Consider the following 20515-nt stretch of genomic DNA (forward strand, 5'->3'; position numbering starts at 1 on the left):
GGGGCTCTGCACAGAGTGGTACTGGCAGATCCTATTAAAAAGAACAATGACATGTGTAGGAGAATATGTTTTAAAATTATAAAGTTGAGGACCCTTTCTTAAGTCCAAAAAGGAAAAAGGGAGGGAGAGGAGAGAAAAAAGAGAAAAAGCGTGGGTTGGTGGGGGGGGACCTACAACTAGTCATTCATGTAATAGAAAACTACCAGGTTCAATTGCCCAACATTTCTTCTGAACTAGATCATGATGCTGACGGTAACGGCAGAGCTCTTTTCATGCAGAATGCTAACTCTACTTCCCTGCTTTTCTTATCTGATGAGCAGAGGTCTTCCTTCACACCCAGGACAGCTATCTAGAGAGTCAAAGGAAGTCAGAGTTCTCCGCTTCTGGGTTCAACAAGGGCAAGATAGGATGCAAGAGATCTGGCACTTAGTGATCTGGGTTACTCATTTGCAAAAGCAGCTGAGCCGTTGAAGATGGGCTGCACTAAAAATTCTACCAGAGGGACTGGAACAGCCGTCAACTCTGGCTCTGTGGACAACAGGGAGCCTGCTCCCTGTCTCGGGGGATTGAAGGCAGTGATGTCAAGAAGCAGTGTGCAAGGACTCAATGACTTTTCTGGATGCCTCCGCTACTCAGGTAACCTTCTGGAAACCAGCTGGCATGTCCACTGTCAGCACTACCGTAAAGAGGCAGGAGTTCTGATGGGCCAGGGCTCTGAGGTCAGGTCATGGACAAACTTAAGGACCAGAGAGGAGCAGCCAGACACTTTTTAAGTACTGCCCGGGCCCTGGCTTTGGCTTGCTGCCAGGTTTTATGAAAAGGACGGAAATGTTTCTACAGTGTTAGTCTGGGTAGTACCTCACGCTCTTCTTTTTTCTCCAAATCCTATTTCTATCTTCACGAGGAGGAGTGCACTTGACTTTCAGTGTGATCCATTTCAGAGCCAGAAAATGAATAGTACATATACCAACAGAAAATGTGGTGCCAGTGTTCTGCTGTGACCCAAAAGGAACAATATAAAAAGGAGAGAATGAAATGTTACTATCCTTTCTGGACCTTCCACCCCCAAACTCATTAGGATCTTAACATTTTTCATGTGTGTCTTAGAAATCTAAAGCTCAAGTCACAGACCAGTATCCATTGTTGAACTGCCATTTTCCATGGAATTTTACAAACAAACAAAAAAAAAATGTAAAGAGTTAAAACTTTGTCCACCAGGATTCTGCTGTGGGAGGGGGAAAACATACCTATCAGTTTGAGTAGTGGTGGGCAAGGGGCAATACACAGAGAAGAGACTGGAAGGTGTACAAGAAAATGCATAACAGTAGTCTACTCAGAGTAGTCTGGTAATGGGTGATATTTTATCATCTTCTTTGTGTTTGATTTATTTTCCCAATCTTACTATGTCCATTCTTCCCATGAAGAATATTTACTGAGAGCCAACCATTGGCCAGGCACTATATAGGATACTAGAAACTCGACCATCAAGACAGACAAGGTCTTGCCCTCTCAATGAGAGCAACCTGACATGGGAGGCAGAGAATTAAACAATCAATGGCACATGTGATGATCCTTTTTTTTTTACAGGGGAAAAAAAAAGGATTTACAAACCTGTTACTGCTACTTAATTAAGATTGTACACATCTTTCCTGGGTCTTGAATAAACTTGAAATCTCCCAGTTTGGAGTGTTCATATCTTCCCAAAATGGGATGCAAGCCCATAGCATGTGCCTGAAGCTTGAGAAATCACTACACTATCTACTTTTTAATGGTAGAGGTGGAAGACTTCTATCCATAGCCAAGATCCAAGCATCTAGATAAACTGCCTTGGTAGTTAGTTGAGCTGGACCTTCAACCCTCTCCATTCTCATGCTAACCAAGATTTTTACAGAATATTTCCCAGAGATAACAGACCTGAGGCCCTCTACATCACCTGTGGCCCTCAGTCCACTTTCTGTATTGACTGTCCTGGAACAGCCAGATTCCACAATTCCATCTGTGGACCAAACTTTCTCTGCTTCTGACTTTCCAACAGCCTAAAATATGGAACAAATTTGCCATAAATCATCCTCTTTAAATATATTAGATTTTCATTAAAAACTCATCTTTTTCTATATCTTCAAATATCTGGAGAATACAGAACTCAGATTACTGTTACGGTGGAGAAAGGCTTTAAGGAAAATCCCTATTTGCTGCCTCCAGTCTACTCCCTCCCTTTTAATTCACCTCTGGTTCCGGAATAATATGGAAATAATATTTGTATGATGACTAATCCATATATATATAGCTACATCTGAGGATGAATGTTAAGACCTCATAGGTAGGTAAAATACACAGATAACAAAATACAAGCTTATCCTAGTAGATAACTGTAAGTGGCTTTGGGAAAGGGTGTTTGCAACCATGAGGTCATGAACCAGTGGAGCCCCACTTCCCAAGGAGGTGAGCCCAGTAAGGGAAGCATCCAATCATGAGAAACCATTCCCTCAATTCAAGGAACAGTATCAGTGGCAGTAAATTAGGGACAAAGCCCAATGACTGAAGCAGTAACTAGGACAGCCACCCAAGATGGGACTGCAAAGAACCAGGCTGGGTTGTTGTGGGCAATGAAGAAGAGCGAACCCTCCAACCCCAGCCTGTTTGCCTCCCACATCGGTCAGCACAATCCAGTAACTCTCAGGCCACGCAGGCAGAATGCTGATACCTCTGCCACTGCAAAAACAACTGTATATTTCAGTGTAGATCGCCGCCCCCCCCCCCACAGCACCACCTTCTCTGGCTGTGGATACCTGGGGGAGCCAGGGAAGGCCATGGTCAGTTAAGGGCTCTCTGCCTCTCATTCCCTGTTTGTACTGTAACGTGCCAAGCAGTGGTTTTAAAGACAAATCTTTAGAACAAGAGCTAAGGTAAAAATATCCAAAACTTCATGGAGCCCACAGGGACAGACCATCCTCCCTAGCCATTTAGTAAGATGCTTCCCCCCCCAACCTCATGTGCGAGACCACAGTTCTTGTCTCCACACGCCATCTGTAGTCTCTCTCCTGGTCCTCCCTCTACCTAGTCTTCAACCCCACCGTCTCTGCCCAAGAACATTTGTTTGACCTCCTCAGCACTAGAAATCACTCCAGGTTAAAGGCAGCAAGAAAAACCTTCAGCTTGTCAAAGGACTGAGAAGAGAAGTAGTGGTGGTTATCAGATGGGATGGTCAAGGTCAACTGGTTCTCCTGCCTTTGGCGCTGCTCCGAGTGGTTGAGGTATGTCTGTACACAGACACAGAGGCAGGTGGGGAGGAGCTAAAACAGACCATCGCCTCCTCTTTAAGCTGTCTACAGGAAATAAAAGTACACCATATACTATAGAAAGGCACAGGATTTCTCTAAATTTCCTCTGTGAGGTTCTTCTGAAAGTTGGAACTTTGCTGGAGAAGGCAAAGGACGGGAAAAGATGGGAGGACAGAAGAGGAACCACTGAAGTCATTTACACAGAGGAGAGGGAGCAGATATGGGTGTTATTTTTTAAGCCTAGAAAAAGAAATGAAGCTATAGCAGGAGGTCCACAAGTTAGAAGTTTTCAGAAGCTGAGCAAAGTGGGGTATTCACTTGGTAAGGAACCAAGGAAGATTAAAACTACTTTTTTGAAGTAGCCGGCGCCTTCCCAACTCTGCCTCCAACCCCACCCTACCCTGATCCATTGCAACCCTGGTTGGACTCAGGAGCAAACCTCCTCCCAGAATACAGTGCTGCTTGTTGGATAAAAACATAGACCCCCCCCTACCAGTTGCACAAGTCACCTAAAAACTCTGTGCCTCAGTTTCCTCATCTTGAAAATGAGAATAGCAATAGTCCTACCTCAGAGGTTTGCTACCAAGATTAAATCCAGTTGGTACATGTAAAGGCTCAGAACAGTGCTTGTGTATGGCAAGCACTCAACACACCACTAATACCATCATCGTCAGCATCCCTGCCATCGCAGAAAGGTCCTTCCTACTAGACCTTTACCCTTCAGCAATGACCCCACCATCACTGCCAGTGTGCCCAGCGTCTGCAAAGCTTCCAGGGCTGGGAGGAGCTATGTAATCTTCTGACCAAACCCATGAACGTGCAAACGTCCATGAGTAAGACCACCTGAAAGCAATTTTGAGGACTCGGTCCTTCGACACTTTACATAACCAATTTATAATAATGGAGCGCTGTTTTCTCTTATGGCCCACCAGTCTCCTGGATTGTTATTAGTGCTGCCTTAGTTAGGAAGCTGCAATATGATCCTCTGACTAGAAATACTGGCATAATTTATTGCATTATTACTCCTCTGAACTGAAAGCAATTAATTACCTGGAGCAGGATGCACAAGTGAAAATTTATCAGAGGGAAGTGATGAAAAATGTGCCCACTGCTTTAAAATAATAGGTGCTTAATGGTTTTTTTGTTTGCTGGCTAATCTCAGGCATCTTATAAACAACTCCAGCTCAGTTATCAGTTGTGATTTCTGCCCCTGCCCCCTCCTTTTTTGCCCCCTTATATTATTCTATCATCCCATATCTTCCCTTGAGGACAGGAAGAAACATTTAAGATACTCACTTAAAAGCAGAAGGGAGACTCCATTCCTCTTCTGCATGGTACAATTATTGATATAACATGAAAATACATGATAAAATATATTTGTGTGTTTATCACCCATGTTGGTAACACAAACGTATCTGCCTGACTGATGTTTCTTTCTCTCTATCACAGCATTTTATTTTAAAACTTCTGAAACTCAGACTGGATGAAAAGACATTCTATGGGACATGCGTATGTTAACTATTGTCTCCAGCACCTCGTAAGTGACTTTCATAAAACCTACATCTCAAAATCCTCAAATTCAGTCTCCGAGAATGTTTTCCACCAAGCACTTTCCTCGTCTTTCTCCTATTACCATCATCGACCGAGACCCAGAAAGAAAGAGGAAACAGGGCCAATAATTGTGTTATTGTATTTATAAATTTCATGCACATGTGAAAGATAGGAATAGGGCTAAATTCATCATATTTGTTCCTACTTTTCAGTATTATTCACATCTGTATGATTCCGTAATTGTTTCTTCTATAAAGTTATTGGAGTAATTTTGCTCCGTATATTCCCGATCAATTCCCCCTCTCAAGGGCACAGTTGAAAAGTGATATTTGAAAACGGCCTCTGATAGATTGCATGGTTAGTCAGCAGCAGAGACAAACAACCTAATCCAGCACAAATTAGTTCAGCTGCCAGCAACAGTTTTATACAAAGATGTAAATTATGTTGTCAAAATCGGTCGGTTTCTAGCTTGCTGCTCAGCTAACAAGAAACCACTTTGGCTGATAAAGATGAACACTAAGCTTCCCTCTCTTACAAATTTGCAAATCTGCCATTTCAGCATTCTGTTAGCCACAAACAAACAGCCAGCTATAATTGCTTCTTTTCTTCCATGGTGGTATTTTTCCCCCCTCGGGCTGTTCCTTCCAGGCTGCTCTTGAAAACAACAACAACAACAACAAAGCCCAAAAGCACCACAACAATAAACACCAGCAACCTTCAGACAGGAACTGGGGGAAAAGCTGGCTCTGCACGCTCCCATTCCTCTCTCCGCATCACGTCCCTCCCCACAGGGCCACCAGCCCGGACCAGTCACCCAAGCCGCTGGCTACAGTGCAGACCCTGACAATGTCACTCCCCCGTACTGCTATGGAAAGCACTGCGAGGGCTGGGACAATTCTTGGCTTAAATGGAAATGGAAATATTCTTACAGCTTTGAACAAGGATTGTCTTTGACAGTAGCCCATCCATTCTTCTTTATTTTACAAGCTCCCATTGCGGGGAACGGAGGGGAGCAGAGCACACTTTCAAAGGGCCTAAGCGGAGAGCTCCACCAGGCTGCGTGTGCTCAATTGGAATCAGATAGATCTTACGCTGGACTGAAAATAATAATGCATTATAACAGTAATTATATCCAACATAAGTCAAATAAATAAATTATAAATTACAATTACCCTTTAAAGTTGCTAGTCTCACTGTTTGCTTTACAATTAACTGCAGGTGCTTCTGCATGCTTTATTATGGTCCCAAAGTTATATATTTGAAAGAATGGTACAGATGATTCCTGTTTATTTGTTAAATTAAAGCATTGTTGGTAAAATTACGGCTTAATTAATATTATGGGTACTGTATAACAAAATAGTTTACCTTGTACATAATTTATTTCCACATGCATATCTCAGCCCAGACCCATTACAGCTCTAAGGCAGCTAAAATAAAATATTCCTCCTTTGCTGGCATTTTTCTAAATAGCAGTTCACTAAATCAATATTATTCACTTGGTATTTTTAAAAGCAGTGTATCTTAATAATTACACAGCATTAGAGTAGGCAATAATTTTACTTGCTAAGCATATTAAATTTAGCAAACCATCAGTCAAATAGTTTGTTCTTTCTCAGAATGGGTAAGCAGTGAGTGAGTTTGGAATCATGTTCCTTTGGTATAAATGTCACACACAGTTTAAGAATGTGTCTGTGACTCCCTAAGCCAGCCCAGTACTATATATCTTTATTAGTTTCAGTGGTCAGTGCAGTGACCAGTTGTTTATTCTCATTACTCAAGACAAGGTGAGCCACTCAGTAGTGGCTGCAATCAGAGCTAAAAACATATGACTTTGCAAAAAGTAAAAACTGTAGACAAGACTACCTGCACAAAGGCCTGCACGCCTGCTTATAACGGGGGGCTTGGGGGAAGGAAAGAAGATAATTCAACCCAACACACACCATTTTGGGTGCAGAAGCATTTGATCTGTCTTGGCCCTCTTGTCTTCAAGATCCCTTGCATCTTTTCATTGTTCTTAAGTCATTGTAAAACATCATTAGTTTCATATCTATCTTGTCTGTGTTCATGTCTGCATTTAGTCTTTCTCAAGCTCACACAAAACACTTTATGAACCTTCTCTCTTCCTACACCATCACCCCTGAAAAAAACAAATCCCCCTAAAAAAGTCAAACTCCATTCTCTCTTACACACACACACACACACACACACACAGATTTTTTCAGAAAATCAATTCATTCACTGCACAAAACCAAAGCAGGCAAATTTTGCCTGAGCTGTAGGCAATTGCCAGAACTATCACGTCAACATTTGATTGATGCAGTGGCCCCTGGATTATGTGTTTTAGGTAAATGGCCAAAACCACTTTACAATCATGGAGCAGAGAAGCAGAGAGAAGTGAAGATCAGCAACCAGCGCCAGGAAATGGCGTCTCCACCTGCAAAGAAGAACAGGAGCCCATCCCTTCTTCATCTTCCTCATTCCCTCTCTTTCTAGTCAGAGGCAGCCCAGACTTTTCCTTCCAGGGGCCTCAACAGATGCCGCACCAGAATCAGGCACCAGCAGAACCTCAGAGAAGCCTCTCCCTCCACCTACTATGGCCAAAGTTCTAAGACAGACAGACACACACACACACACACACACACACACACACAAACACACACACGGTTCCAGAGAGCTTATAAACCTCTGAGAAATGCCTCGATGGCCTTCCGTGAAAAGGCCTTCAGGGAGCACAGTGAGCATTAGTGCTTCACTCAGCTTCGTCTTCTGGGGCAGCAAGTCGGCTTGCACCACTGGGAGAGGGCAGTTCACTGGGTGTTCCCTCAATGACTTACCAACCAACAGCAGGCAGAATAGCTCACCCAGGAACAAAGAAGCGACACCTTCCTGGGAGAACAGGGGAGGTACAGGGGAGGAGGGACAAGTCAGTCAGCCCAACCTACCAACAGAAAGTTTCCGAACATTCACTCTGCGCTGAATGTTGCCCTATGGAGAAAGAAATTTAAGATGGGACAGAACCATGTGAAAAAGGGAAACCGCAAAGTTGAAGGTTATAGTTCAAAACAGCAACAGAAGAAACACCACGAGGTCATAAGGATTAACTGCCAAATAAACACCCACCCAGCAATACTTACAGGAGTAACGCACAGTCACTAAATGGGACGCTTAAGGAAGGGATTGCAAAGGGGTGTGATTTGAAGCAGGTCTTAAAAAGCAAGTTTTAAAAAGCAATTCAAAATTTGAGTAAAGGGAAGGGAAGTGCATTCAAGGTGAACAAGACTTTGTGCACCTAAGACTAGAAAAGGGGGTTGCAAGGCACCAGATGCCAAGAACCACTTCTGCCCACCCAGGATCAAGCACAAGGATACACAAAAGTGGACCACCCTGCATTACTGCTTTAGAAGGCCAGCCCCCAGCCAAAATCCATAGCAGGGGAAAAAAAAAAAATCAGCAAACTCTTCAACCTGAGACCCATTTAAAACTGGGTTCTCAAGGCTGATATTTTTAAATGAGATATTCTGCCTACATTAAGAATCTTAAGAGCAAGTGAGTTCTGTTTTTACATTTGTGCCTGAATTGTGTGCCAACAAGTACAGCTTATTCGGTATTTTCCTTTCCTGATACTTATAATCAAAACTGAGGGGCACCTGGGTGGCACAGTCCATAAGCATCAGACTCTTGGTTTCGGCTCAGGTTGCGATCTCAGCGTCGTGGGATCGAGCCCTGCGTCAGTTTCCATGCTCAGTGTGGAGTCTGCATGAGATTCTCTCTCCTTCTACCTCTGCCCCGCCCCCGCTCATGCTCCTTCTCTCTCAAATCTTTTTTAAAAATATGAAAATTAAAAAAAAAAAAAAACTGAGGTGGAACTAAAGAATGACTAGCTTCCCTGATAAAAACATGAACAGGCCCAATATGTAAACACACAATTCCTTTAAGGGGCAGACAACATGCACTCTTGGCCTTTGCACTCCTAGAGGGCCTACTCTGGGTGCACTGGTCCAAGACTCTTCCACCAGCTCAGTGGGAGGCAAATCCTGAACCCATGATGAACATAGATAACGCAACATGGCAGGTGGGGTGGGCTGATGTTATTAGAACCAAATAGAACAAAATAAAGGGAAGGGAAAAAAAATAAAATGATTGAATGCACTCTGCTGGGCATTGGAACACATGCTGCTACGTTCACAGACCAGGACACTGGCCCTCAGGTTAAGCCACTTGCATGCACAGGCCACACAGCTATCACATTTGCAGAGACCACCATGGACCCAGATCTACCTAACTCCCCAGCAGATGCTGCCTTCCCCAGCTTTTAGCTCAGGGCGAGTTGCTGTCTGACAGGGAGCCGGTGCACACGGTCGTCTTCAGAAGGGGCAGACTGGGATGCCGAAGAAAGGCAGAAATAAAGATGAGAAGATGAGGTAGAATAAAAATTGGGAGAGGAACGTGACATGCATATTTTTCTCTCAATCCCAGCCAAAGAATAGCAAACTCTGTGGGGCCTTATGTGTTCACATCCCACCAGAGCGTGCATCCCGTCACACGGCAATGAACTACAATGGTTGGTACCGATTAAAATCGGCAGTGAGCATTGCAAACCCACAGTCAGCCACAAACCAAGGGCATTTCCCTGATACCGCAGGTAGCTTCCCTCCAAGAGTATCCAGGAGACACACACAGAGCGCTCGACACACACAGGACAACAGGATGGGAGAGAGAGACACAGACAGATAAATAATATGGTAACCATGAGTACATACAGATAGCGGCTTATGGTGGAAAGACGGGGAAGAAAGAGATGTGAAGAGACTCCATCTTGCAAGCGATTTTTCTATCATTTTACAGTGTTATTTCATAACGAACAGCATTTTCATAAGTCAAAAATCACTTGCAAAGGAAAGAAAAGCCCAACTTAAAGTCAAGACAGACTCTGGAAATGTTAAACAATAATACAGCAGGTGAATAGCATTCTAAGACAGCAATACAAGCGCTGCCACAAGTCAGCCCATGATTAATTCCCAAAGCATATCCCTTAGGGTAGCACAGTGTGTAGCTACTCACAAAGCCCCTCTAGAGTCATCATCTCCTCTGATCTTCCCAGGAGCTGGGGGGAGGCTTAGTCTGGATGTTCTTGTCTTCTAGCAGAGAAGATGGAGGCCCAGTCAAGTTGACTGGTCCAAGGTCATAGTCTTTGGTCTGGTACCTTCTCTCCCAGGGGAGCCCAAGGTTCACACACAGACACAAAGTGGTACGAGGGTTTGTGGAGGAAACAGGAGATGACATGTGGCCTCAAGAACTGTGCATGACTGAGGACAAGGGAATCCATGTGGTGACTCAGGGAGATGGAACCGAGTAATGGAAGCTGGGAAAGAACAAGACACGCTAGTGAGGTGGTAAGAGTGCCTTGGCTGGAGCACAGGGTATAGACAAAGGAGTAGCAGGACAGAAGTCCAGAGAGAAGAGACAAAGTGCAGTAGTGAATGCCAAGCTAAAGAAGACTGCACTTGGTTCTCTAAGTCAGTGGGAGCCAATGAATGGGACTCTGAGAAGACTTGCATGATAAAAGGAGTATACTGGAAGGAAGAAATTACTTAATTAGAGGGTAGATATAATGCCACCACTTAACATAGAAGGGGATATTCAAACATACTGAATTGGCCAAATTTTCCTGGTAAGAGGGAGACACAAGCTGCCAACTTGCCAGGATATCAGGTACTCTCAAGGAGCCATTTGTTAAATGATACAGGCTCACTCTTTCCACTTACAGGTTATGACTGGGAGAACCAGGACAGCCCTCCCCATGTGCCCTTATGCTGCCGCTCTGGCATTCCCGGACTATTCCCCATTGCGCTGTCCATCCAGAACTATCCAAGATCAGGATCTTACCTGAATGACTCTCAATATTGGAATGCACATGCCTTGGAGGTGACATCACTAATCTGATAAAAGAACCCAAGTCAAGGCTGCAATGGCTGTTGAAGCCAGTGGTGTGTCTTCCACACATACGTACCCCTCTCAGGCACTATCAGTGCCTTAACCTAGCAGTTCCCAAACTTGGGGCAGGCCTGTGTCATCCCCAGGCCCCACCCTCAGCATCTATTCAGTAGATCCCGGATAGGGCCCAGGTAGCTGCATTTTATAAATGATCAGGTGACTCTGATGTTCTGACACATGTGAAACTACTGCAACTCCAGAGAACAGAAGTACAGACACCCTGGCAGAGACAAAAAGGTGGTATGTTCTAGCTTTTCTAGACGTCTTCAAACGAAACTGTGTAAGAGATGCTCTACAGAGCTCCAGCACCATGTCTCAGACATTCAGATTTCCCCAATGTCTGAAATCATGCTATGAAGTTATCAGATTCTTATATATACAGCTATCTTCATGAAGATCTCATTAAATCAGAAATTGAGATCAGACACAACTGCACTAAAATTAACTTCGCTCTATTAATCAGAGAAGAATTAAACATAGTAAAAATGATAAAGAATATGTTTAGACTTTTAAGATAACCTGTGTGTGTGCGTACACACACAAGCACGTGCACACACACACACAGAGAACACACGAACTACCACTGGACTCCTAGATCCTGATCATCGAATCTGGAGGGTCACAACTTCTGGTCATCTGAGTACCATACTATAATTTTAGCCCTACCTCTATAATCGATATTACAGACTATATTTCTTCTTCTAATTGACTCATTTTTTCTGCTAATTCAGACATTAAAATATGAAAGTTATAATACAGTCATAAATAGATAGCCAGTATTATTTAACATAAATACAAGTCAACCGTAATCATAAACTTATTAAAATTTTAGAAGTCTGTTCCATGAACCATCTAAAATTCTTTCCTATACCACCCATGATCCAACACCTTGGGAAATACTGATCTAGAACCAACCATCTCATTTGACAGAAGGAAGAACTGACATTCAGAGATCAAGTAATCTAACTAAAGTTATTGGGGCGCCTAGGTAGCGCAGTCGTTAAGCGTCTGCCTTCGGCTCAGGGCGTGATCCTGGCGTTCCGGGATCGAGCCCCACATCGGGCTCCTCTGCTGGGAGCCTGCTTCTTCCTCTCCCACTCCCCTGCTGTGTTCCTTCTCTCGCTGGCTGTCTGTCACATAAATAAATAAAATCTTTAAAAAAAATAAAAAATAAAGTTAGAGAGCTCCTAAGTAGAAAAACCATAACCCTGGTCTCCTGATCCCTAGCTCATAAATGCTTTTTTCCTATGCTATGAATATTCAACTAATGCATTTGTAGCAAATCGCTGCCATACTTTCATTAGAATAAGTACCTGAAGTACTTCTATTCAGCAATATTTAAGGTTCGGAGTTCAAACAATTTTATTTATTTTAGGAAGTAACTAATGGGTCTTTTTCTTTTAAAAAACTTTGTCATACAAATTTTTCATTGATTCTTATGCTTCCCCTTGTACCAATAACTTGCTATTTTTACAGCACATTTCATAAAATTAGACTTAAAATCACACTTGTGTGCTCTTTGAGGTTGGCCCTCATGTCTTACAAAATGCTATGCATATTTTTAAAGATATTAATATATGAAGCAGACATGTATAGGACTCAGTTACAATTTGCCACAGAGAGCCAGAAAGCCAATATAGTCTGCCAGGCCTCTCTCCTCAAGCCTAAGTCTTTAGCTTGCAAAGATGAAGGAAAAGACAATGGCCACCCCTCATCAACCACTGAGATGCACCCAAGTTGACTGGGTCACATCAACTAACCATAAGCCATGGCTGCTCTTGAAGAACTTGCTAAGCAGTGATGGAATCCCCCAGACATAGTCAAGGCTTGGCAAGCGCCTAACTACACCTCCCCAAGTAGCAGCCTCTTCTTCCCCAGCCATCCAGCATAGATTCTCTGTTATAGGCACATTTTTCCTTTCACACTGTATCCTCAGATGATAAATGTAGCCCATAATTAAAAAAAAAAAAAAAAAAAGGAAAAACCCCACAAATGTCCACATTACCTCCTTGTAAATTAAATAGTGCATGATGAGTAACACAGCTATTACTCAGTGAATACATCCCAATTCTGTGTTCCATGCTATGTTGTCAGATAAATGAATAAAACACAGGCAATGAAGAAGCATTGAGAGTTTGGGGTGAGGTCCCCACCACCACCACCGACTTCTAGGGAGAGAAAAGGCAGCTGGATTGAGGTAGGGGTGATGGGGAGGGGAAGTGGGAGAGGAGGGACATTCTAGGAGGCAGAATGAGGAAGGAGAAAAAAAAAAGTACTAGGGTTTCTTTCTTCCCTTTTCTTCCCCTAGTCTGTGGCACGAAAAAACAATGGCTTTTCTGAGGCACAGTGCAGACAAGGCAGCTCTGAAAACTAATGGCCGTGATTAATGACAATGGGCTGGAGGAGAGTAGGGACACAGCCGCCACATACATCATGCCTTCCCGTCAGTCTCTGCTCCTCCCTGCCCCTCTTCCTCCTACCAGCAAGACATTATAAAAATGTCTTATCTGCTCCAGACGCCTATTTTAAAGCTGAAATCGAAGCTATCCCCCCACCCAGAAGAAAAACAAAGAGTGAGAAAGAACAGCCAAAAAGGAATGGCACTAGAGGGGGTAAAAGAGGAAAGAGCAAGAGAGAAAGCAAGAGGGAGAGAGACAAAGAGGTGATAGGGTGAACAAGAAAATGGCATGTAAAATAACTATAAGATATTCCAGGGGAAAATGTGCAGGCTGTAATCATTCAAGATTTCAGCAACTTGACTCCTCACATGCTGAAGCCACATTTTCAAGGTCTTATCTGCCATATGGTTCCCTGTTTGGATGATTTATTAGGTGTAGAAAGCACACTGATAAATTTTACTGCATTTCCCTGAATAGGCAACCTATGGTGTCAATAACAAAGCTCAGGCGACTTTAATGAAAACTGCAAGCACCAAAGGGTAACCATTTATTTATGAGTCGCTATAGTATTACTAGGACAAAATTTATCTTCCCTTCTCACGCACTCTGTAGAAACCAAATCTGGTCAAAGTAACAGAGATCACATCCATATGTCAGTGGTTTGCTAACATCTCTCCTGCAAGAAACACTAGCTGTTGCTCTGGAGAAATTGTTTGGTGCTTTCAAGTGACCCATTTTGCATAAGAAATCTTGTTTTTATGAAAAAACAAGGCGAAACCTGAAGAACTCTGCAAACACTATAGCCTTAGCAATCACACTTAAAGGCAACTGTGGAATCCTCTCATTTTTCTTTACCCAGAAAATGGGACAGCTGCCCCAGGGGTAGGGATGGAAAAAAAAAAAAAAAGGAGAGAGAGAGGGTGGTATACAGATGAGGAGCAGAGAGATTTGGAGATAGAGTCCAATCCACAAATATTTTAAATTTCCCAGTCCATATAACATCATTCCCCTCTATCCACTCTGGGTCTTAGGATACCAGTCATGACATAAGTCAACATCTGCATTCTTCACTCATTGCATGGTTCCCCTGTCCCTCACTGCCCCCAAATGCCTCTCTTCTTGGCTAGTGGTTATCTGCAAGTCTGATGTATGTGTTATTTTTATAACAGAGAAACAATCCAACTTTTTAAAACTCCGAAGGCAGCAGAAACGAATGACCAAACTCAGAAGGGAAAAGAATTACAGAGGAGGGGAGGAGGAAAGCCAGATAGCACTCTCTTGATGTTTAATCCTGAGCCACAGTTAACGGCTGCAACAAAATATTTGGCCAGAGTTTCAAGTCGACAGTTTTCCCCACTTGTGCAACGTGCCTGTCCTGAGCGAAGACAGCCTTGCCCAGGAATGTCAAAAGAAGGAAGGGTAAAGAAGGAGCTCCACCACAATACCATACGTTGGCGTAATAATGCTCTTAGCGCCACAAACCAACAAAAGCAAAGTGAAAAGTCCAGGCCAAGGCTTTGCCCTGAGCAAATCCCAGCCTCCATTTCTTTCGCACCAAAGCTAACATTCTGAAAAATTCCTCCACTAGATGATTTTACCCAGGTTTGTTTCATTTTGTACTTTCTGGTTTTATTCAGCTTTTTCCTTGTTCTGCATCAATAGGTCCTCCAGTACTTCCACAGTGAGAGGGCGTGAGAATTCCTTATCATTTCTCAACCATGCTAAGGCCTCTCTGACACCCACCACTTCAAAACAACAACTGCGTAAATAAATAAGCTAACTCTTCGGACATCAGAGCAAAAAAATCAACATCGCAGACAGACATCTTTTTCACATGGCACATAATAAACAATTAGAAGTCATCTTAATCAGTTCAATTACTGCCATCCCTGCTTTTAAAATCTCCTCAGTAAAATGGCATCAATTAAAGTTTAATGCCTTATAAAATATCATTCGAGTATTATAGAATTAGGAGGGAATAGGTGCTGCTTGGGCTCTGGCCATATTTTTAGAGTTTCTCAACCAGATAGATTTACAAGAATATTCATTATTGCCTAGATTGCTTCAATTCAGCCACTGCTTTATTAAAAGAGGAAAGGGCAAGGGCCCAGCACGGTTCAGAGCGTACTCAACCAGCTGCATTTTCAGTTTGCGAAATATTTCCACTTGTTTTCAGAGGCATCATCATTAGTAAAACCTTCCACTTATTTTTCTACACAATTCTCCTCTTAATTTTTAACCCCCTGAGTATTTCCAAAGGAAATCTAATTGACGTAAGTCATTTGCACTTAGCTCACGCCAAATGACATTTGAACAAATTGTGTTTTCCTAGAAGCCCCATCAACCTTTTCTGGTGGCCTCTGAAAGCTTTTCAATTCTTAGTCAGCCCCATTCTGAGCAGAATGAACAAACTTAAACCTTAAACTGGAACTAGGGAATAAGAAAGAGGGACTGGAAGAATAGAAATGGGTAACAGGGAAAATACCCAGCCAGGGGCTCCAGGGCAAGAGGAAATCTCCTTTTGAAGGCCTGATAAAAGAGTTGTTCAGACTGTTCACTGCACAATCGTGTTTGGCCACGGAGATAGGTGGGGAGAAAAATCTATATTATGCTCCATTTGCCAAGCTCAGTTTCTGGCCAGGGGCTGCATCTACCGAAAGAAAGGGGGTGCCTTTTTCTAATTCCCCCAAAGACACCATATGGGCTAGCTGATAAAGTCATGTTAAGAAAACCAGACTAAATGCACCGGAAAGGAAGCCATAACAAAATGAAAGACAATCTACCAAATGGGAGAAGATATTTGAAAATGATACATCCAGTAAGGGGTTGACAGCCAGAATGTATTTTAAAAACTTATACAACACCAACAAAATTTCCATTAAAAAAATGGACAGAGGACCTGAATAGACATTTTCCCAAAGACGACATACGGATGGCCAAGAGACACATGGAAAGATGTTCAACATCACTAATCATCAGGGAAATGCACATCAAAACCACGAGCTATTACCTCCCACCAGTCAGAACTGCTAGTATCAAAAAAACAAGAAATAACAAACCTTGGGGAAGAAAAGGAAATCATTGTGCACTGTTGGTGAGTATATAAATTGGTGCAACCACTCTGGAAAAGTGTATGGAGTTTCCTCAAAAAATTAAAAATACAGCTACCATATGATCCAGTAATTCCACTACTGGGTATTTACCTAAAGAGAATGAAAGCACCAATTCGGAAAAATACATGCACCCTTATTTTTATTGCAGCATTATCTACAATAGCCAAGGTATGGAAGCAACCCACGTATCTACCCACAGATGAATGGATACAGATGTGGTGTATATACATACAACGGAATATTAGCCATAAACATGAATGAAATCCTGCCATTCATGACAACACGGATGGTCCTAGAAGGTATTACACTAAGTAAGTCTGAGAAAGACAAATACCATAGGGTTTCACTTACATGTGCAATTTTAAAAACAAATGAACCAAAAAAAAACAAAAACAAAAAACCACAGACTCTTAAATACAGAGAACTGGTGGTTGCCAGAGAGGAGGTAGGTGAAGGATTGAGCAGAATAAGTGAAGGGGTTGAAGAGATCTAAATTTCCAGTTATAAGAGAAATAAGTCATGGAGACAAATGTACAGCATAGGGAATATAGTCAGTAATATTTTCATAACATATGGTGACAGGTAGTGACTACACTTCCCATGGTGAGCACTGAGAAATGTATAGAATTGAATCATGTTTTGCACATGAAACTAACAATGTAGGTCAACTGTACTTCAATAAATTTTAAAAAATAAAAAATAAAAAAACAGAATAAGACCCTCGCCACAAAAGAACAAATACTGTATGATTCCACTTACATAAGATACATGTAGTCAAATTCACAGAGACAGAAAGCAGATAGGGGTTACCTGGGGCTGGGAGGTAGGGGAAGAGGGAGGCATTCCTTAACAAGTATAGTTTCAGTTTGGGAAGATGAAAATATTCTGGAGATGGATAGTGATATTGGTTGTACAACACTGTGAACGTACTTAGTGCCATAGACCTGGACACTTAAAACAGTGAAAATGGTCAATCTTATATCATGCTTATCTTATCACAAGAAAACAAAGAAGAGAAGAAAAGAAAAGAAAGAAAACCCAAGGCCACCACTGCCCAGCTACACACCTCTGTGGGCTCTCGGATAAAGACTCTGCTCTCAGACAGGCTTCCTGGTGCATTGGTCCCACAACCGAGAGGGCTGTGCTTACCACCACAAACATCCATCCACAAGCAACCTGTTCAAACCACCGCTCCTAATGCCCACCCTCAGCCTCCAAAGGAGACCAAGAAGCCAGGGCTTCTCTCGAAGGGTCCTCGCCTCCACTGCGGCAGTCTTCTCGCACTGTCCTTTCCGCCTGCATCCCTTCAGTCAGCTTCGGCCCGTGCTAGCGGCCTCCCCGCCCCAGCTTCACCCCGCCCTGAACCCTGCACGAACAGAGGCATGCTTTCTCCCAAGTCCACTTCCCAACCTCCCCACCCCGAACACTGAACGGTTCATTATTTTACACACTTTAAGTTTCCACCAGTACAAGGCCAACTCAGGAAGAAGAAAAGTTCACGACTCCTATAATTTGGAATTTGTGGTAAAATTTAGTCTAAGCTGGGCCAAAGAAAGGGTTTGCTGTGAAAATTCACAATGTAAACAAGACTTAAGGGGAAAATATTCAAGCAAAGAAAGGAAATTATTCTTAAAGGCTTTAGTTCAATAATATGGTTTATGGAAAATTTATTGCCAATTATAAACACATTAAAGAAAACCTATTAGGTCAGGATTGGGAACTGTGGTCCTGCCTCTGCCATACAAGCGTGGGCCAGTCTTTAAATGCCTGGTCATAGTCATGGTTTCCTCATCCACACAGATGGATAGAGAACTTCCAAGGTCATTCTGGGCACCGTCAGACTATGAAATTCATATACTATACTTTGTATATTTACATATGAGAGAAAGAGAACACACACGGAGTAACAAGGTCTGTTCTGGGTAGAAACAATTTGTCAGTTATTTAAAAAATAGTTTCTATACTTAAACGTGGTAAGGCTGGAACTCCATAATGGTGATGATGGCACAATATTGTGAATGTACTAAATGCCACTCAATCATATGCCTTGAAATGCGGCAAACTTTCTGTGTATTTTGCCACAATTTTTAAAGAGATAAAGCTGCATTTCTTTTAAAAGACTAATAAGCATGCTCACCAGCTCCTAACCTGTAATTCGATCCAGTTCATCCAAGTTAGCAGGACTTTGCAGTACTAGAAATATACTACCCATTGCACCTCGATGGGCTTTTACTGTAGGCCTGAGATCTTCTGGATATGTCATGCTTGGGCCATGAACCAGAGACTGGGCATTCTTTCTGGCCAACAAAGTATAATGTCCTCACCTTCTACTGACTAGTAAGGACACGTCCTGCCTACCAATGACTTCCTTGGTAGAGAAAATGACTATTGACACCTGTTCCCACAGGAAAGCCACACAGCACAGGCACACTGTGGTCCCAATTCTGCTTGATGCTCACACCAAGTGCTTCACAATTACAGAACTCATCACAGCATACAGTCAGGTCTTCTCACCTGGCCCAGGGTGGGGCTCCCTCCAATGCATCACATGTGTCTACAAAGGCTATGTCAAAGCTTCTTAGTCCAATTTTGCAACTTTTTAAGCAAATGAAATGCTTCCATGAACTTGACAATCGAGAATTTTCTTGCAAAGGAGAAAATGGCTGAATCCCCCCAAGACATCACATTTACTTCTTCCAGAGCTGGGTACTGGGAGCAGAGACTGACAACTAAGAAGGTGGATGGCACAGCCATCTCAAATGGAGCTCGCTGATTATTATTTTTAAATCTCATTCCCCAAAACTGGAGATTTAAGTCTCATTTAATTGCCTTTGACAAGAACCAGAGTCCTTGGCACTTCACTCATGAACAACCCTATAAATGAAGGGGGGGTAGTTTTCTAATAAAGTCCATTTTCAAGCAGTGGCCTTTTACTCAAGCATCCCCAGGGCTCATGGAGATCACTGGTACTGGATTTGTAGCACAGATTTATCTGCAAATGATATAACCTCTTCTCATGGCCTTTTATTAAGTCTATTTTGTGGAATAAATAATGAACTGTCTCTAGCAATTCCAATCTGTGAGTATTTTTTTGGAACTTCCTCTTACCAGTACTTTGGGCTTCTTCCTTGGTTCTAACCCCACCTACCAGCATGGAGAGGGCTGACTCCAAGCCACTAGCATGATCTCAGCTGCTAATTAGCTGGAGGCCAGCCCTGTTCTGCTAGGTGCTATGTAAGATTAACCGTGGCCTATGAACAAATGAGGGACAGCTAAAGAGAAAATAAAAGTGGGGTGTCTCTTTGAGGGGGCAGCACTGAGTAAAGTGAAGGGTCGCTGCATTCAGACAAACAGCTGCTGGTGGTAAAGGTCTCTGGAGACCAAGGTTTGGAATGCGGCCCTTGACCGAGAAGGCAAAGCCAGGCAGAAGCGGTAACTCTTCTCCAGGCACAGAGGGGTTCTTTGGAAGAAACAATCAACAGAAAGAACTAGACTCTGGTATGAAGTGCAAACATGATCCGCCTCATTAGCTTTATCCTCAAAGGACCAGGTTCCCCACTTCACAGTTACTGGCCCCCGCTATCCCCGCTCCTAAATCAAGCAGCTTCCAATCTGCTGTGCAGAGATGGAAGACAAATTTGGGTCCTTGTCAGCTCCTGGCTTTTTAACCACTCCAGGCAACCTCTTGGTGTTGGGTGCCCACCAGAAGAAACCAGAGAGCTGGTTAAAAGTAGACATTCCCAGGCTCCACCAAAACCCACTGAATCAGAGTCTCCAGGGGTGGGGCCTGTGAATTTATATTTTTTAAAGCTCCTTGGGTGGTTCCCATGCATCCAGTCTCCAGACCAGCACGTAGGAACGAACCACTCAGTCTTCTCACCTGCTTTCACATGAAGACTAAAGCCAGTGCTATCGTTAACAGAACCGAGGCACAGTCAGAACGGTCTTGTAAAAACAAAAGGATGTTCACCGTAATACTTCAGTGGTTGTTTACAGATAACTCAATATGGAGAAAAAGAAGGCTAGAGATCCAGGAAGATAGTGTCTTAAAAATGAAAACTGGAGGTACCAGGAATCAACTAGAGCATCACAAAATTCTCACCTGCAACAACAGAAAAACGTATTTCAATATAAAGACATTGTAAGGAATACAATATTACATAAGAAGACTTCCCAT

At 42.9% G+C, this 20515-nt stretch overlaps 1 protein-coding gene and 1 long non-coding RNA gene across 5 annotated transcripts in view; both read right to left on the minus strand.

Moving 5' to 3' along the window:
* Positions 1-20515, minus strand: part of LRMDA (leucine rich melanocyte differentiation associated) — a 1028511-nt gene that overhangs the window by 845656 nt on the left and 162340 nt on the right. The window lies entirely within an intron of this gene.
* The window catches only part of LOC130542987 (uncharacterized), a 58201-nt gene that overhangs the window by 26062 nt on the left and 11624 nt on the right, over positions 1-20515 (minus strand). Inside the window, exon 2 of the long non-coding RNA XR_008957945.1 lies at positions 1-20440. This exon is cut by the window's left edge and continues 26062 nt beyond it. This is a non-coding gene — a long non-coding RNA (uncharacterized LOC130542987). The remainder of the gene's footprint in view (positions 20441-20515) is intronic.

This window comes from Ursus arctos, unplaced genomic scaffold (assembly GCF_023065955.2).
Source record: "Ursus arctos isolate Adak ecotype North America unplaced genomic scaffold, UrsArc2.0 scaffold_7, whole genome shotgun sequence".
Taxonomy (NCBI): domain Eukaryota; kingdom Metazoa; phylum Chordata; class Mammalia; order Carnivora; family Ursidae; genus Ursus; species Ursus arctos.